At 45.1% G+C, this 18463-nt stretch overlaps 1 long non-coding RNA gene across 1 annotated transcript in view; it reads right to left on the bottom strand.

Moving 5' to 3' along the window:
* Positions 1–4423, bottom strand: part of LOC107312234 — a 41161-nt gene extending 36738 nt beyond the window's left edge. Inside the window, exon 1 of the long non-coding RNA XR_001554441.2 lies at positions 3815–4423. This is a non-coding gene — a long non-coding RNA (uncharacterized LOC107312234). The remainder of the gene's footprint in view (positions 1–3814) is intronic.
* Between the last annotated feature and the right edge of the window lie 14040 nt (positions 4424–18463).

Below are 18463 nucleotides of genomic sequence, written 5' to 3'. Positions count from 1 at the left end.
TCCTTCCTTCCTTCCTCCTCTTTCCTTCCTTCCTCCTCTTCCTTCCTTCTCTTCCTGCCTTCCTTCCTTCCTTCCTTCCCCTCCTTCTACCTTCCTCCCCCTTCCTCCCTTCCTCCCTTCCTCCCTCTTCCTCCTCCCTTCCTCCCCTTCTCCTTCCCTTCCCCCCCTCCCTCCCCTCCCTTCCCTCCGCCTCCCTTCCCTCCTCTCCCTCCCCTCCCTCCCCTTACCCCCCCCTCCCCTCCCCTGCCCTTCCCTGTCCCTTCCTTTTCCCTTCCCTTCCTTCCCCTCCCTTCCCTCCCTCCCTTCCTGGCCCTTCCTTCGCCTTCCCTTTTTTACCTTGCCCTTCCGTCTTCCCTTCCTTTCCCTTCCCTTCCTCTTTCCTTTCCCCTTCCTTCCCTTCACCTTCCCTTCCTTCCCTTCCCTTCCCTCTCCCTTCCCTCGTCCTCCCTCCCCCTTCCCTTCCCTTCCCTTCCCTTCCCTTCCCTTCCCTGCCCTTCCCTTCCCTCCCTTCCCTCCCTTCCTTCCTTCCCTACCCTTCCTCCCTTTCCTTCCTTCCTTCCTTTCCTTTCCTTTCCTTCTCCCTTGCCTTCCTTTCCTTCCTTTCCTTCTTTTCCTTCTTTCCTCCTTTCCTTCTTTTCCTTCCTTTTCCTCCTTTCCTTCCTTTCCTTCCTTCCTTCCTTTCCTCTCCTTCCTTCCTTTCTCCTCCTTCCTTCCTTTCCTTCCTTTCCTCTTTCCTTCCTTTTCCTTCCTTTCCTTTCCCTCTTCCTTCCTTCCTTCCTTCCTTCCTTTCCTTCCTTCCTTCCTTCTCCTTCCTTCCGTTCCTTCCTTTCCTTCCTTTCCTTCCTTCCTTCCGTTCCTTCCTTTCCTTCTTTCCTTCCTTTCCTTCCTTTCCTTTCTCTTTCCTTCCTTTCCTTCCTTTCCTTTCCTTTCCTCCTTTCCTCCCTTTCCTTCCTTCCCTTCCTTCCCTTCCTTCCCTTCCTTCCCCTTTCCTTCCCTTCCTTCCTTCCTTCCTTCCTTCCTTCCCTTCCTCCACTTCCTTCCCTCCCTTCCTCCCTTCCTTCCTTCCTCCTTCCTTCCTTCCTTCCTCCTTCCTTCCCCTTCCTTTCTTCCTCCTCCTTCCTTCCTTCCTTTCCTTCCTTCCTTCCCTTCCTTCCTGCCCCTTCCTTCTTCCTTCTCCTTCCTTCCTTCCGTTCTTTCCTTAACTTCCTTCCTTCCTTCTCGCTTCCTTCCTTCCTTCCTTCCTTCCTTCCTCCTTCCTTCCTTCCTTCCTTCTCTTCCTTCCTTCCTTCCTTCCTTCCTTCCTTCCTTCCCTTCCTTCCTTCCTTCCTTCCTTCCTTTTTAAAGAAGGGGTTGGATGTTGTTAACTAACAAGTGTGTTAAATATTTCAGCAAGAAAAGTGGTTTAACAGGCACTCCTGGTTTCATGCACTATTTACTTGTGATGGCTTAGGTGAAAAGTGTTGTTTGAAGGAAAAATGTGATGTACGTTTACCAAGACTAAACTTCTCTCAGCCCAAATGACTGCATTTATTTGGTTATGGCCTTCATCAGGAGAGCAGCAAGATTATCTCTTCATTTGGTTTTTATATAGCAGGGGTTTTGGAACTAGATGATCCTAAAGGTCCCTTCCAATCCAAACCATTCTATGATTCTGTGATATCAATGATGACAAATCAGGTCCTCAGACTTTAAGGGCTGTCTGGCACTGTTCTGCAGAAATTGTGCTGTTAAATATTTCTATAATAGCCACATTTTTTATGTACAATTAAATGTTGCTACACAGACAGTCCCTTGAATGTGGAATGAAACCTGGTTCTCCCAGAGACAGTGCTGAACTTCATGAACATGTAAGATCAGATTCTCCTCTGGAGTAAATTGCATTTGTTACGTTAACTTCATCATGCCTGTAATTGATATGTCCGTATGGAAGTTAATAGTAGTTCGGGCTGTGCTTCGACGTAAGTTTTTCTACTTAGATACGGAGCTCAGCCCATAGGAATATAGATGACAGGATGTGATTTGTAGTTTGATACAATGCCAACGCAGCTCTGTGAGGCTTGACGCAATGTGCTTGGATGGGACACTATTTGGGATGAAAATGAGTGTTAGAGGAGATGTCATCAACCAGCCTTAGCCTACATGGCTAACTTCTAACCTCTGATTCAGTGGGAAGAGGCGATCTCTCTTCTCTTGTATTTTAGTTTATAAATGATTGCATTAGTGTAATAATAGTGGGGGGGGGGGGGAAAGAGAAAGAAAGAAAGAAAGAAAGAAAGAAAGAAAGAAAGAAAGAAAGAAAGAAAGAAAGAAAGAAAGAAAGAAAGAAAGAAAGAAAGAAAGAAAACAAAAATACCAAAAAAGGTGACTGCACAACAAATGAAAATGAGAAAAGTCATATGTTGAGGCATCTCAGAATGCTTTATGAAAGGAAAATACCTCTCTCTTAATGGTTTTACACAGTGAAGAACTTTCAGCATGAGGTGGAAATGCCTGGCCAAGGACTGCACCATGTATGACACTGTCTTTGGGGAAGACCTGCTCTTTGTGCACTGCCTCACATGGAATATGGGTTATCATAGAGTATCCACAGCAGGCAGGAGGCTGCAAGCAAAATCAGGGCCAGCTGAGAAGCTGGTGAATCCTGTTTCCAGTGCTCTTGTAAAGGTGCCCAGGATACACAGGGATCTGCATACTGGATGACTATGACAATGTCTTGCTTGGACGCTGCAGAATCCTAGGGCAAAAGAACAGGAAGGCTGAAACTCAGTGGTACAGTATGTTTGAAAGCATGAAGGAGCCAGGAGAATCATGGAGTCATCTAGGCTGGAACAGAGCTTCAAGATCACCAGATGTAACCATCAACTTGACCTGTGGAGTCCCAATACTAAATCATTCCCTTTGTGCCACCAGAGCCACCTTTTATGTACATCACCTGGTCTTTACCAGTACACAAAGGAGTTTTCCTATGTAAGAGTATATAAGGAGCATCTTGAGAAGTTTCTTCCTCCTCATTTGATCATCTACAGGTCTGGATGCCTACAGCTCCTCACAGAGAGTAGAGGGGCAGTGCTGATCTCTGCTCCCTGGTGACAGCGACAGGACATAAGGCAGTGGCATGGAGCTGCTTCAGGGGAGGGTCAGGTCAGGGCTAGGAAAAGGCTTCATGATTTTATTGTATTCCTCCCTTGTTTGAGTGGGGTATGCTTCTGAAAGGAAGGGGCTAGTGGCTAGGTGCTGCTAGTTGAACTAGCAGTCCCTGTGGCTGTGGCTGGAAGGAGCATCAGCCCTGCAGCCTCTCCATGCAACACAGCAGAGGCACAGCCCCATGTACATGCTGGCTTTGCATACAGGGACCTGAAGCAGGTCTACAGCTGGAGCCAGCCAACTGCCCTCCAAGCAGAGACCCAAAGCAGGGATGGCTCTGATGTGTTGGTATGATTTTTGAACTAAAGACTGATGACAGCAAGCAAAAAATCAGAACTCGGACCTGTTGTGACTGCTAGGCCACATATACTGTCCTGCTTTTTGGACAGAGAGTAGAATAGTTTGTGTCCCTCCTCTCCTGAGGGGTTTGCCAAGGCTTACGCTATGCTGCAACCAACTGCAGCCACTTCATCTCTCCCAGAAAAAGGTTTGCTTTCTGCCAGGTGCCGGCGACAGCAGTTGGTTGCTATGAATCAGATGCAGCTATCACAGAAGAAATCTCTTTTACTCATCCTTACCAAAATCAAAGGGCGACACAGCCAAGGTGTAACCCTCCCCTCCATTCCACCTCTCCCTCCAGGCACACATATACTTCTCCATTTTCCCTTACCTAAATGCATCCACTGTGTTCCCAGACCTGGCAGATCCCATTCACTCATCCTCAGAAGCCACAGGAGCAGCCAGCATTGCTCACAGCCGACACCTCTGTCTCCATCACAGCCTCCCCAGGCTGACAGCATCTCACCTCACTGCCACAGCCCGGCAGCCCTCCACTGCTCCCTGCCTTGCTGCGGGGTTTGTACTTGCAGGGTTTCATTCCCCCACGTCTGTCCTGCCTTCACAAGGACTGGAGCTCAGGACACACTCCCCACGCCTCTAAGCCTGGTCATCTGTGATTGGGGATGTTTTCTATCCAAGCTATTGTTTTCCCTTTCCTGCCTGGCTTCTCAAGTAACTTCAGCATAGCCTTCTTTAACTCTATAATGCCAGTTTGCAACACAGAGCTGGGCAGGGAAAGTAAGTCATAAGTGACAGTCAAACATCCAGGGTGCTTTCCCCTGTTCCTCACAAGTCTGAAAAAGCCACACGGTGAGGGTGTGCCTGGAGCCCTATGTCCTGTCACAGCACCAGCATGAGATGCGGAGGCTCTGGCGCTGAGTCATGCTGCTGGGGCAGGCAGCCTCTGCTGAGCTTTAGGTTTTATGATGTTTTATGAACAATCGGCCGTACAGAATCCCACAGAGGGGTTAAGTTCAAGCATTAAGTCACTGTGTGCTCAGATGAAATGAGTCGCAGGGTGTTTCACCACGCCTCTGCTCCTCCCTTGCCAAGAACTGGCAAACCCTTCAGGTTTTTCTCTGTAAGAACTAGAAACTGCCAAACCACTATTAAGCCCTCAACTTATGCTGCTGGAGAGAGGAGACTATTTATAGCATGACCAAATGAATGAGTTTGCTGGACCTAATTCATACTGGGTGACTTCAACAAGTTATATAAGGGCAGAATTTAAACCTTTACCTTCAACAGTTCTCAGTCTTTTCTCAAGTTTTCCTGTGGGGTTTTTTTGTGCTTTTTTAAGAGGTAAATGTCTGATATTGGCTTTATGTTATCTCGTTATCTCTGACCTGCCAGACCTTGCCCAGAGTCCCCCTGCAGCCAGTGGGCTTCGCCAGCCTGCAAAATGCCACAGACCCTTCTGGTCTTCACATAAGCCTGGTAGTGCACTGATGATGAAGGCTGCTTTTCTTATTTCGCTGAGGTACATCAGAGCAACTTATGACCTCTGTTTGGGATCAGCATGGACTGCTTTGGCTGTTGTAAATAAGACTTTGGGCCCTAGTCAGAGGCCTTCTGCCTGCTCAGGGATACCAACTGCCCATCTCCCACAGCCTTCAGGGATGCTGTTCAGGTAATAACAAGGAATTGAGTCACAGAAACCTAGGATATCCTGAGTCAGCAGGGACCCACAAGGATAACTGAGTCCAAGCCCCAGCTCCACACAGCATCACCCCAAATCCAGACCCTGTGTCTGAGAGCAGTGCCCTTGAACTCTGGCACTTGGTGAGGAGCTGCAGTTGCCGTGAGGCCTTCCCTCAGCTCCTCTGCTGTGCACCCAGGGGCCTCAGCCACCCCTCACACACCTCATGCTCCCATCTCAGTAGCCCAGCTGAAGGTCTGAACTGTGTAACGTTAACACAAGCTCTACTTCTCATAGGAGTGAAAAAAGGAGTTTTAACATTTGGGAACTTCAGTTGTGCAGGTGAAAGCAGATCTTCTGCAGCATAAAAAGGAGCTGAGCAGTGTTTCAGGCCTAAGACTCAGACAGTTCTTTAGGGTTCCCAACGATTCTAGCAAAAATGATGAGCTATAAAGCAATCCTTGGCTTGAGATTAAATATCTTCAATATGTGTCACACCGCAATCTAAATCATTTAGATACTGTGCTGGCATGAATAAAAAGCTGGGCAAGGAGGTGAACTTTAAACAAAAGTGAGATAATGCAATAAGAAGGGAAAAAAAAAAAGAAAAAGAAAAACATATTAAATGAAGTGTAGGAATAAAACTTGTATGCTTAACATGCAGTTTTAATAAGCTCTCAGACAGTGTTTGAAGCAGGGGTTAAATCTAATTCTTGAATCACACAAAGCCTGACAAACTCTGTGAGAGAAATGTGATACTTCTCTGGGCTGGAGGACATTAGCAGCACATAGCTGACATCGCAGCGGCAGCTGATGGGAGCAGGGCTGCAGCAAACAGCCTCCTCTGCTCTGCAGCCAAAGAGCGAGCAAAGATTTCCTGTGCTCACAAACACAGCCCTCTCTCATGCTCCCAGCACTGCTTCATCAGAAAGATGTTCCTGTCCTCACTCAGCAGCTCCTGTAGCTCTGGGAAGGGCTGGGCTGAGACTGAGGTATGGAAGTGACTAAATAAACAAATAGAGGAGTAATCACAGGCGCGCAGCGATACTCCCTCTGATATGCCAAGCACAGTCATGATGACAAAGTGATAGAAGCTTCCCAAAGATATCACACGCAGGTCATCAGCGCCTGTTGCACGGCAATGCCTGAAAACACAAACAGCTCCACCTCACATAGCTGCCTTGGAGCTGTTTATACGTCTCCTAAGCGCAGACCAACACATCCAGGAGAGGCAGACACACTTTCACTGCTGCAATGTGAGTTTTAACACAGGTTCAGCCTTACTGCAAAATGAGGACATGAAGGAAAACCACCAAGGTACTTTGTGGTGAGGGCAGTGCAAATTAGCGTGCAAGTTCTGCTACCAGGATTATAATGGCTTTAACAGGCATGATGCACATCCTAGAAATGCTTTAACAGATATTAGATTTCAGCTATAAAGTCCAGATTACTTGATGTCCTTCGTTTCTCTGTTCAATTAGTTTGCTATGAAAGGCTGGGAGGCTTCTGTTTCCCTTTGCTTTCTTTGAGCAGGAAAAAAGCAACATTCCCAGCTTTCTTTTCCTTAATGGTAAGATGCAGTGCTGTGGCCATACTCCTCTCAGCTAAAAAGCTGTTCTGGAGCAGGCTGCTGTGCCTTCTCAAGCTGTCCTCACAGGGAACTACAAAAGAAATGTCCCCTTAGGACACATGCTTCAAAGGCAAACACTTGGAGAAATTAAATGGCATCCAGAGCAGATCCATCCTGGTACATCTATACCCACATTACCATATGAACTAAAATGCTCTTGAATATTTGGCAGTGAAAGCTTCCAACCTGAATGGGAATGAGCCCCTTATGTATATATATGCTATATATAGCATACCTTAAAATGTGTGGCAAACGTTCCTTTAAGTATGCTGGTAAACTTCTGCTCAGACATTGGAGAATATGAATGGTAAAATTCACATATGAAGGTAGGTCATACAATATCTTGCATTCAGGGACCAAATCTACTGCTGGTCCAGCCATTTTTACCTGAGAGGGAAAACTCTTCCTCTTCCCATCACTGAAAGGGAATACATTTGAACAGAAAATGTTTGTCCCCAAGGCATCCTCTCCTTTGCAAATAGAGATTCCCAATCCCTGAGTGCAAAAAGAGAGATGCTGCACAGGGCACGTTCCCCATCTCCTGCAGATGAACATTTTAAGGTTTGTCCATGTGCCTCAGGCCTGTGGCTTTGCAGGAGGCTCACAGTCTGGCTGGTGCTGGCTCCAGACCCAGACCTAACTGCAAAAGAATGCAAAGAATGTGGGGAAATGGAACAAAAGTGATCTCCTACAGTAATAGATGAGCCAAGAGAGAGAGCTCGCTTGCTTTTTCTTTCCATGCCTGACTCCAGCTGGAGTGATGTCAGAGGTGTAAGAGTTATATATGGTACACAAACTCACCGAGTTTAACAGCGCTGAGATTAATACTCAATACACAACAAACAACAACTGTGTCCAACGGGGAATGGCAATCCCTTCCCCTGTGCACTGAGAGAGGCACTTAAGCCTCAAGACTGTCACAACAATGGAACTACAGCTTAAACATGAATACAGGAATGAAAAAGAGCAGCACTGCATATGCAGATGTAGCTTTATGACTGCTGGATGGAAGCTTAAAGCCCATCTAGTTCAACCCCTGCCATGGGCTGATTGTCCCCCCCACCAGATCAGGCTGCCCACAGTCTATCCAACCCAACCTTGGGACAGGCACCCACAGCTTCTCTGGGTAACCAATTCCAGTGCCTCCACCTCCCTTATCATGGACATTTTCCCCCTTGTATCTAATCTAAACCTAATCTCTTTCAGTTTAAAGCCATTATCCCTCGTCCTATCACTACATGCCCTTGTAAAAAGTCTCTTTCCATCTCCCTTGCAAGCCTAAAGTACTGAAATGCTGCAATAAGGTCTCCCCAGAGCCTCCTTGTCACCAAGCAAAATAATCCCAACTTTCTCAGTTTGTCTTCACAGGAAAGTTGCTCCATCTCTTTCTGGACTTTCTCCAACAGGTCCGTGTCCTTCTTGTGCTGGGGGTCCCACAGCTGTATGCAGCACTGCACATGGCATCGCACCAGAGCAGAGCAGAATCACTTCCCTCACCTTGCTGGCCAAAGGCTAAGGACAGAGAAAGGAAAACCACATCAGTTGAAGGGAAAAGTTCTTTTATTCTAACGGTGCTTACTGAACAAGGGGGGTTAAAAAAAACAACAAAAAAACCAACTTCTGGAGACACGTTGCTGGCTTACAATTAAATTAACGCCCTCAGCTTTGAGCCAGCATCAATTATTGTGATGAGGGAAATTGCTGAGCTCAGGCTGTGCAGACACTTGCCAAGAGAAAGCAATTCTGAGAGTTGCTATAGGGAATTTCTCTGCAGCTTTCCTGTCATTTTGCAGTACTTCATGCTGGCACCCTGGACTTAGAGGAACTTATGCCAAACATAGTGGTCTCTGATAGCATGGAGGCTGTGCATTGACCCAGCTCTCTGGTGATGCTCACACTGGCCGGACGTGTGCTTGTGTTTGATGTGGGGACATATTCTGGGGGAACAGAATGTATTTTTTTACCCTGTCCGTATGCTCATTAAAAATAATCTGACCTTGTCTGCTGGCAATGTGCTCGACAGTGACATCCCTTCAAGTGAGAACAGCCCTAAAGCTTCCCACCTACTAATTTACCTAAGGAAAATACAAAGGGATAACGGCGTTGAGCTGATCCCCACAAGATGGAAAGCAGCTTTGTGTTTTTCTCTTCTGCACAAAGCATCAGCACAATAAGGAGAAGAGGGGCAGAAGAGGGCAGGAAAAGGGCTCATCCACTACAGCAAAACAGCTCTTGGGGGTCGTGCAGGAGTAGATAACCACCCCAGGGCCCTCTGCCTTTCATACTCCTAACATTTTGCAAAGGCTTACTACTGATTTTTGCTCAATGTTTTGCTTGATGTACTCCTGGTTATTTATCAAAAATCACTAAAAATATCTTTCAGTTTCACAGAAAGTATGATTAATTCTGCACATAGAGTAACGTAAAATGTACACATGAATCATGATAATAGTACCCCAAACACAAGTAGACATGTAATAAGCTTGACTAATGCCTTATAAAACGGCATATCCATTTTTCACAAGCAGCTGTTTGAGTCACACTGGGAGCACAATCCAGTTCTGATTCTGTGCCCCTGAGAGCACACAGCATTAGTGTGAGGGTTCCTTATCTGACTGCCTGGGGCAACCTGCTGGTGTATCCATCTGCACAGGACCCTCTCTATTTTTACATCCTTACTAAGCTACTACAAAATGCACTCAGCAGTAAGACTCTGGTGTTTGTGTCCCATCTCCAGCTCAGCAGTGGTATTATCCATCTAAACACGCTTCTTCCAAATCATTTAATTGTCCTTAAAAAGCTGCTCAGGCCTTTGGACAAGGCACTATTTTGCTATCTCTGTGCAGAACAAAAGACTGGAGTGAAGCAGAAGGTTTCAAATAACCAGAATAACTCTACAGAAGTCACTGGGATTAGGCTGCTTGGCCTCATGAGGATTTGTGCTGTATCCTTTGTTTATCTTCCAAACATACTCTGCACACCTAATTAGGTCCTCTTCAAGCTTGGGACCTTGGAACAGATCTTCTTTAATACTTTCATTACAGACCTTGGCACAAGAAAATGAAAACATGCTAATGAAACCAGAGGACATTGCAAGATTCTAATTCTCTGTCAATGCAGAGATCGGGTTATTTTGTACAGGTGGGCTCACAGTAACACAAGCAGTACAACAGTAACACAAACTGAAGATCATGAAGCATAAGGTCATGTACCTAGTGATTAACACCAGAATTTATGCTATCAATGGCTTTGTGAAGGCCATCATTTAACAGCAAAACAGGAGCACCAGATATTTCTAAGTATGATATTAAAATTCCTTACTAATGTGATGCAGGGCTGAGAAACCCAAGTGTGATACCAGGAGGTATAAGATTCATTTTTACCATTAATAATGTGAAGGTGTCAGCAATGAAAGTCCTTTTGAGGTCTCTTTGGGATGCTCTAAAAAACCGAGCATTTTTTGTTGATAAAAAGCAAATTCAGGTGCACCAGATGCTGTGGTTGCTTTGGCAGAGAGAAGAAGGGAGATGCAGGCTAGCATACAGGTTTAGGCTACACTTGCATAGCAGTCTGAGTGAATCACAAGGTTCAGTTGTGGCATTTGAAGCAGAAGCTGCCAACCAGGCATTGCCCCCACCTGGAAACGTGCACAGAATTTCCTCTTGTGCTTCACTGAGCCATCATAGGGTCTCCAAGCATCCCTCTTACTGCTTTCCCAAAGGCATCCAGAGCATAATTCTACTGTTTGTAATTAATGACAAACCTGAAGAGAGAGGCCTGCCGGAATGGCTCCTGCAGAAGCTGCCTTAGAGAAGTGTTGAAAAGTGGATCTTCCTTGCCAAATTGGACTAGACATACCCATCTAGTTCCAACTAATGAAACAACTCTTTTTTTTTCCCCCTCCAGTTTCTCAGCAGGGAATCATATCCTGATATTTTGATATCTGATCCCATTTTCCCCATATGTTCACACATCTCTCCCCACACCCAACCCATACCTTCCACAAGCTGCTTGTGAACATCTGAGGGATGACATAAACTAAATAAAGGAACGTCTCACATCAGGCTCTTATGCTTAAACAGGGGCATTAACTTGCTCTTTAGCAATGGAACAGCATTGATATTTCAACAGCACAAGAAGAGTGGAAGGCCCACATCTGACATGGGGCCAGGCAATCATTTGGGAACGTGAGAGATGCCAAGTCTTAGTCATTCTAGGTTGAAGCTCTGGGAATACAACATTATCCAAAAAAAAGAGAGCTGAGTTTCTAGGGACTGTGAGACTTCCATAGTGCTCCGTGCTTGTTGAATGAACCACAGCACTGACAAGCAATGTGCAGAAATACCCTTTTCTGGTAACAGCCAGAAAGACTGGCTGGAGAAAGGAAAAAAATGGCACAGAAAGCCATTGATCCCAGTACAGGCTGGTCCACTCTGTACAATCTCCAGTGCATCAGGGAGGCTTGTGCATACTTCAGAGAACAGAACATGCACCCATCACCTTAGTCCACACTTCATCTCCCATTCAAGACTTGAGCTGCCTGCTGGTCACACCCTGGTGAGATTCTGAGGCCAACACAGCTGCTCACAGTGTGATCTTTTATCCATATTGGTTCAAACTTCACCCAATGCTGTGATCTACAGGAAAAGATTTTTTTAGCTGCCTTATCAGCTGTATTAATGTCTGCCGTTGTCACTGATGCAGACAGAAAAGTGGGAATATATGCTTTACTTTCACCAAGGCCAAAGATTAACAGCACAGTGCCTAAAGATGCAGACTGCTGCTCAATGTCTCGACTAATGATCTGGAAAAGTGAGTGAGCAGGGTGAACTTGCAAGTGACGTGATGTTATTTGACAGTCAAAACAGAAGCCTGAGATAAGGCTGTGAAAAACTGCACACAGGTCTAACAGACGCTGGTTGAATGGACAACACAAAGCAGGAGGACACTCCATGTTGTCAAGCACAGCCTTGGAAAAAATCATTTGAGTACTGATGTGGTCAGCAAAATACGAACATTTGCACAATGTTCAGAAACACTCTAAAGAGCTGACAAAGTATGAAGAAGTATTGGACAGAGAATAAAAGAAAGCATTAAACCACTGTCTAAATCAATACGGTCTCACCTTGCAATTGGTGCTCTGTTCCAAGTTTCCCATCACAGAGATTCATGTGAAACAGAAAGTGTCCAGAGAAGTACAATAGAAGGATTTCAGATGCAGGATTGGACTAACTCAGATTCCATAAATCTTACAAGGAGCATACAAGAAAAAAATCTTTAATTAATTTAATACAGAAAACGCACACATTACCACAGGCAACGTTTTCCTCTGATTTACACCACATGAAAATCTGGCCTTATCCTGTTAGCGTGAGTCACAGGGAGTTTGTGCCCCGTAAAAGGAAAGCACTAAATGACTCCTGATGACAAACACTGTATTTATTGAGCCCTGCAACTACTGTTTGCTCAAACCAATTAAACTGCTGCGTGCTAATAATAATAAAGTCAATTGCATCAGCAACGCAGAATATTCCTCTCCACCTGAAATGATTTGAATGAAAGTATGTGTGATATAAAGGGAGAAAATCTAGAGAAATCAGGGCCCTGACAAATGATGCTTTAAACAGAATGAAATTCAGCCTGAATACAGTGTCAGTGAGGGCCTGATCACCACTTGGGCGCCTCCTGAGTGAACTTAGCCTGCACTTAATTAGTAGATAGTCTTTGTATTGGTCCATTAGGAGAAAACTTCAGCCATAATGAATATTTATCAAACTGTTCTCATATTTCTAGCCTTTGGCTTATGTTCAGCCAGTTTCATCTCGTTAGGAGTGCAGCTGCTGAAGGATCTGGAAAGAGACATTTCCAGAGTCTCAGTGGGATGGGAAGAATTGTCCTCTGGAAACGCCTTCTGCAGGCAACAAAGAAATGCTAAGGCCTCCAAGTTCAAGATTTCAGGAACATGGAAGGATACCTACAAGGGAGAAACTCGCATGTCTTTTGGGGGAAAGTCCTGGGAAACCAAACTTCTCAAACAGCTGCTGTTCAGGTAAAGCCCTTGTTGTTTGGTGCGGTCGATACGGTGGAAGGAAGGGATACCATTCAGAGGGACCTCAACATGCTGGAAAGCTGGGCTTGGGTGAACCTAATGAGGTTCAACACAGCAAAGTGCAAGGTTTTGCACTTGGGCCGGAAGAACCCCAGGCACCTGTACAGGCTGGGAGGAGTGGTCCTTGAGAGCAGCTCGGCAGAGAAAGACCTGGGGGTCTTGATGGACAAAAGACTCAACATGAGCCAGCAGTGCGCTCTGGCAGCCCAGAAAGCAAATGGGATCCTGGGCTCCATCAGGAGAGGGGTGGTCAGCAGGGATAGGGAGGTGATCGTCCCTCTCTACTCGGCTCTTGTGAGGCCCCATCTGTTGTACTGTGTCCAGGTGTGGAGCCCTCAGTACAAAAAAGACATGGAGATTTTGGAAAGGGTCCAGAGGAGGGACACAAAGATGATCAGGGGGCTGGAGCACCTCCCCTATGAGGACAGGCTGAGGGAGTTGGGTTTGTTCAGCCTGGAGAAGAGAAGGTTGCGGGGTGACCTCATTGCAGCCTTTCAGTACCTGAAGGGAACTTACTCCCAGGAGGGGAGTAAACTCTTCGAAAGGGCTGACAATAGCAGGACACGGGGAAATGGTTTTAAGTTGAAAGAGGGAAGATTTAGGTTGGATGTTAGGGGGAAGTTCTTCACTAGGAGAGTAGTGAGGTCCTGGAACAGGCTGCCCAGGGAGGTTGTGGATGCCCCGTCCTTGGAGGTGTTCAAGACCAGGTTGGACGGGGCCCTGGGCAACCTGATCTAGTAAAGGTGTATGTTTGGTGGCCCTGCCAGGCAGGGGGTTGGAACTACATGATCCTTGAGGTCCCTTCCAACCCGGGTCATTCTGTGATTCTGTGTGATTCTGTGATTCTGTTTCACATCATGTCTACATAGACTGCTGCCAGCATGCCTGCATGTTACTTGGACAGCTACCTAGCAGAGACAGCTACAATACTCTCCTATGGACATAACACTTCTCAAGACTTCTCTGCCCTAATTGACGGCTAATCTAGTCGACTTCACCAAAGGAGCATTTTCTTACAAAAATATTTGGAATCAGGATGAGCTGTTTAAAGTGGTTTAACTACCTTACGGTTTAAAAACCTGAACACAACAGGGTGCTGGTCAGCAAAGAAAGCCCATTACTGCACCAATGCCGATGCACAGCACTGTGTCACGACCCAGACTCAAAGAGGATTTCAAGCAGAAAGGCCTTCCAGGCTTGAGAAGTATAACTCATTGCCATTTTCTATCTAAAAGAAAAAGGGAAAATTATGCTTTTTCACTGGCCAAAATATGTGCACAAGCCGCAGATTTTGATGGCTTTTAAGAACAAATTGACCGTTGCTTTGAGAAGGATGAATTGTATTCATTTGTTCTTAAAAAGGTCACTTCAGACATGTTCTGGGGAAACGGCTGTCAAGGTTCACTACTCATATAGGATTTCATTTGTCTTATAATTCTGACACAGTTTCCAGTATGGAACAGCATGACAGCCACGATAACAGCAACGACATATATTTGAAGTTATGCACACTAAGAAGAAATACCTATTCACGAAGAGTAATGAAAGCTTGGTTTTTGGCATCACATTATAAAACCAGACGTTCCTTCTGCATTATGCACATTGATTCCATAGTATAGGAAGGATGGGCATTTTGTGTGCTCATTTTCAGGGAAACGTTTGGAGTGAAGCCAGGAAACAGCTCTGGCTCCGCTCCAGTGTTATCTGCTGAGACACAACGAGGGGCTGCTGGAACAGTAACGATCAATAAAACTTCAGCTTTGAGAAGTTTCTAATGCTGGAGATAAGGAAAAGACAAGAAAATCACTCTGTATTTCAAATTATCCAATGAAATAAAGAATAGCAAACTTGGAAAGTTTTGAATAAAGTAGCTAAGATTGCTGTAATGTTAGAAAAACAGGCTTATGGAACGCTTGATATAGTTAACATTATCTTTTATACTAAAGCTTTCCTCTTAATTATCTTACCATTTTAATGATGGTGCATAACTTTAAGCATAGGCGGTTTTACAAAAAACTCAGACTTACATAAATTAAAACAATTCACAGAATCCCCTGTTGGTAAGGATGAGGAGGCAGCATGCCAGCTGGGTATCACAGAATCACAGAATTGTAGGGGTTGGAAGGGACCTCTAGAGATCATCGAGTCCAACCCCCCTGCCAAAGCAGGCTCCCTATACCATGTCACACAGGTAGGCATCCAGGTGGGTCTTGAATATCTCCAGAGAAGGAGACAGTAAGTATCAGTATCAGTATCAGTAAGTCTCCAGTGTTTAAGTACATGGAAATTAGACCTAAAAATTCCTCCTGGTACCCCTGATTGCCATAGTGAACATGTGGTGCCCTCACACTAAACTCCTCGTGTACTCATCCATGGATGAGCCCCACACTTGAGTCTCTCAATCCAGAAGTATTTCCCACTGCACAAACATCATTACCTAGCAAAACAAACCATGGTGTGTTACCTTGATGTTTTAGGGCTATATATTGTAGGCATAGCTGTTCACCTCAACAGAAAGCTTTACTGCCTCACTTGCAGCAGAATGTGAAGAGAAGGAGCGGGTGGAGGGAGTATCTCTCTCAGTTAGGCTTCTTCAGAAGAGAAAACTTCCCATAGTTAAGCTCATCCCACTAATGTAGAAGGCAACTCATTGCCTAGAGACCTCTTTCACTAGTCTCAAGCTTTTCTCTTGCTTGTAGCTCCATGGATGTTCATTCCGTGTATCTGAGGCTTCCTACAATATTAATGCAAGTAAAGTGATACAGTTTGCATTAGGTCATCATTAAGCAGCTTGCTTATAATCACAGCATATGACCATGGTAACATATTTCAGTAAAGCAAAGATGCTGTACGCTAAACACTACAAGAAGCTCAGCTATTAAGGATGCAGACAGAGTGTCCTGTTCTTGGCTATGTATACATGTCATCCCCTTCTTCAACTGAAAGATTATTTCATTCTGCAGATAAATCTCTATTGTGTACCAGGCATGTAATCACAACTAGGTAGTGACCTAACATGCTTTGTCATAGGCCTCAGATTTGCAGATGATCTGCATACAAAAAAAGACTGTACTGAGTCCCATGTAAACTCATAACCAAGACTCTTTCAATTAAATTTGATTAAAATCAATTAAATCAAATAAATTAAATCAAATCAATTGAATAATTAAAATTGTAAGGAAAAATCCAGCATGCACACATCGTGTTGTGATGGGAAGCTAACACAAGGACGTTTCAAAACAGAGTTTGAAAAGAATATCTTACCTTGAAACAAACTTCTTTTCTGATTCTTTCTCCAACCTTTATTTTGGCTTGCAAAGTTCGCGAGTCTGGATAGTTGTAACACGCTGTCCCACAGGTATTGCTTCTCTTCCTTTTTTCCTACCCCATCTTTTCTGTCTTCTCCCTTATATCCTTTGTTCTTATGGTTTGTCAACACTGAGAATAATCTGATAATTGCAGTTCTGCTGTTACTGCTCCCTTAGCAGAAGCATTTCAGAATAAAAGCGGTTTTCTTTCTCAAACAGCTTTCACACAGGGAATTACCCCAGCCTACCTAACTGCACAGATGCTTTTTTTGGTTTCTTTAACAGTCAGCTTCCCTGTTCAGACAAATCCTTGACCTTCACATATCTATCACCCTTAATATGATAATACCACAGAGCAAAGGAATATGTTTTGCCTATATAGAGAATGGATGCTTTCACATCAAATGCTTGTCTACATTTTGCAACTGCTCATTGATTTAATAAAATCATTAGTAGGAGGGTGCACATCTCTGCACCAGCCACGTTGCTTACATCCCTAGCTACACAATTTACCAGACTAATGAGAGCAGCCAGCAGCAGCCTACCAGCACAACCCCAGGCTCTCTCACAAGCTCACTGTGCTCATAGCTACACCCCAGCATCCCCATCCCGCTGTGCAGCCGAGTTGGGTGAAGTCACATCTCCCCTTTGGAGAGCCTGCCCATACGGCAGCTGCCAGAGAAGGAATCATAGAATAGAATGGCCTGGGTTGAAAAGGGCTACAATGATCATCTAGTTTCAATGCCCTGCTATGTGCAGGGTTGCCAAGTACCAGCATAACATTACACATTTGTCTTGCTCCTCAGTGCTCCCTTTTCCCTCCAAGACTTCTCACTGTTTAAAGATGTGCTACATGGGTACAAGGCTCTACGCTCCCAGCCCTGCGCATTTCATTTCTGCCCTGCGCATCCATTCCTGCTACCTGCTTTCTCATTTGTCATGACCGATAGCAAAGCAGCAGAAGATACAAAAATCTATACATATCCCTTGCAATATAGATGTTTTCTGAAGCTGGCACTACAATAAACTCTTCACAGATGAGTGACTTTAATGGCTCACTCTCATAAATTGGGTAATTTTTCTTGGATAAAAGCAAGCTATATAATTAGAAAAGGGAACTAGTTACTTGTAAAGAAAGAATAATCAAATCACCATTAAGGGGAAATTAGCTGCATTTATCTTAATTCTAGGGGCCCTACTGTTACCTCCCAATAGGAGAAGCTTCAGGAGGATAACATTAACTTGGCAGCCTCTGTGACTTCTGCCACTCCTGTTTGTTCATGCAAAAACAGCCCTTTATTATGTTTGGCAGAACAAGTTGCATTTAACTGAACAAAATCCATTACAAGACTTGTTTGTTTCATTTCCATAAAGAAAAAGACACACCTCAACTTTAATGTATGTCATTTAACCCCAGCTGGCTTCTCTGCCCTCCCCTTTGCAAGTCACAGCTGTTGGGACAGGGGAAACAAAGAGAGACCCAAGGGATATCTGCTAAAGTTCTGTCCCTAGGCTGAGCTAGACCCATGTGTAGCACTTCTGGAGAGGAATCCCCTCCTGGACTCCTTCACAGCCCTCTCCTGGCAGCTGCAGCCTGGATTGGCCCTAAGGCCACTTTGCAATAGGTTGCTTGGACCTGCTTGGGGCCAGCACTGCCAGGCCCGTGTTCTTATCCAAACAGAATGGAGAGAAGAACTGCTCTGTGTTCAGCCAGCATCCTCCCAGGCCTGTGGCAGGGAGGTAGGCAGCTCACTTGGATAAAAGAGATTTGACTGCATTCCCCAGAGCTTCTTCCACTCCTCTGTACAACACGACACAGAAGGAAAAGATGAAGGGAAACACAGTTATATGCAATAATGTGATGGTAATTTCATATCCAGAGAGAGAAGTGGAATTTAACATTAACGACTGCAATGGTATGAAAAAGCAAGTGCCACATACTGAGATTTTACTACCAACCGTGATCAATAGCTGCTCCAGTCTATCAGGCTACAGCAGCATTTACCCCAGCAGCAGGTATCAATAACCATCAGCATCATCCTTCAGCAGCAAAGACAAATGACTCCCAGCACAGATACACTCATCATGCAGCAAGCTGAACCAGACAAATGGTGCTCAGCAGCAGAAGTGAAATTCAATGCCACCAGCCCACACCGACACTCACCTTCCTAACCCAGACACGTTGTGATTTCTCCTCTCCCATGAAGACACAGTTTGCAGAACTGCAGCCATTATAAGCTACACACTCAACAGCTTCCCTTAGGGGCTTGCCCTCCCTGAAGTGACTTGTTTAA

Source organism: Coturnix japonica, chromosome 3, assembly GCF_001577835.2.
Source record: "Coturnix japonica isolate 7356 chromosome 3, Coturnix japonica 2.1, whole genome shotgun sequence".
NCBI classification, from domain to species: Eukaryota; Metazoa; Chordata; class Aves; order Galliformes; family Phasianidae; genus Coturnix; species Coturnix japonica.
Note: the sequence above shows the minus strand (reverse complement) of the source record. Positions and strands in the feature narration are given on the sequence as shown.